At 43.9% G+C, this 1,322-nt stretch overlaps 1 pseudogene; it reads right to left on the reverse strand.

The window, feature by feature from the left end:
• Positions 1-577: 577 nt before the first annotated feature.
• Positions 578-1,322, reverse strand: part of LOC105551700 — a 19,891-nt pseudogene continuing 19,146 nt past the window's right edge.

The following is a 1,322-nucleotide window of genomic DNA, read 5'->3' on the forward strand; positions in this document are numbered from 1 at the left end:
TTTCTTAAATCAGATAAGGAAGCTTTACAGGTTTAATTCAGAATTTATGGCTGGGTGTGGTGGCTCACGACTGTAATCCCAGCACTTTGGGAGGCCGAGGTGGGTGGATCACGAGGTCAGGAGTTCCCGATCAGCCTGGCCAACATGGTGAAACCCCATCTCTACTAAAAATACAAAAATTAGCCGGATGTGGTGGCAGACGCCTGTAATCCTAACTACTCGGGAGGCTGAGGCAAGAGAATTGCTTGAACCTGGGAGGTGGAGGTTGCAGTGAGCCAAGATTGCACTACTGCATTCCAACCTGGGTGACAGACTGAGGCTCCATCTTGAAAAAAAAAGAACTTACACAAAATGCTGGGGTGCTTTATTCATAGTAATGGCTTGGAATCAGTTCCAAACGAGTCTCTGGGATTGGTGAAGGACTGTGTGTTTTAGCATTTAGCAGATTTTAAGTAAAAGCAGATATGCTCAAAAGAAGAAAAGTGTGCTTTTCTTTATCTTTAAAGGAACTTCATTCATAGCAAAATATACACAAGACCTGTTTAACAAACACAGATCTGCCTGGGCCAGTCACGTCCTAAGCCCGGTCCCTCCTGTAACTATGATCCACTGGAATTGGAACTCTTTTGTTGAGGTTCTCTTCTGCAGTTTTCATTAGTATAGCAAGCTGGCTTCCAGACACCCTTCCTTTTTGAGTAGCACTCATCAGCTGCAAAAATTCATTGAGTTCAACCTGTCATTTTTATTCAAATCGACTTCATTTAAAATTTCATGGAGTGTATTTTCATTCATTTGAACATTAATACTCTCTAATACATGCAGAACATCAACAATGGTAATAAAGCCTTTCTGGTCTGCATCAAACTTATGAAATCTCTTCGTATACCTGTCAGTGTCTGAAGGCAGTAGGCTAATTTCAGAGCCGTCTGTTAACTGTTCTGATCGAGATTTATAGTCTGTTTCATAATATAGAAACTTCCTGGCTGTTTCACGTTGTTCCTGTTTCTTATAATCATCTCAATTCTGTTCTCTGCCCATCAGTTCCACAATCCTGGGTAGGGCTTCCTCTGCTGCCCGGACATTTAGAAAGGCCAGGTGAGGCCGAGGCAGGAGGATCACCTGAGGTCAGGAGTTTGAGACCAGCCTGACCAACATGGAGAAACCCTTTCTCTACTAAAACTACAAAATTAGCCAGGCATGGTGATGCATGCCTGTAACTCCAGGTACTCAGGAGGCTGAGGCAGGAGAATCACTTGAACCTGGGAGGCAGTGATTGCAGTGAGCCGAGATCGTGCCATTGTACTCCAGCCTGGGTGACAAGA

Source organism: Mandrillus leucophaeus, unplaced genomic scaffold (assembly GCF_000951045.1).
Source record: "Mandrillus leucophaeus isolate KB7577 unplaced genomic scaffold, Mleu.le_1.0 Scaffold53, whole genome shotgun sequence".
Lineage (NCBI taxonomy): Eukaryota > Metazoa > Chordata > Mammalia > Primates > Cercopithecidae > Mandrillus > Mandrillus leucophaeus.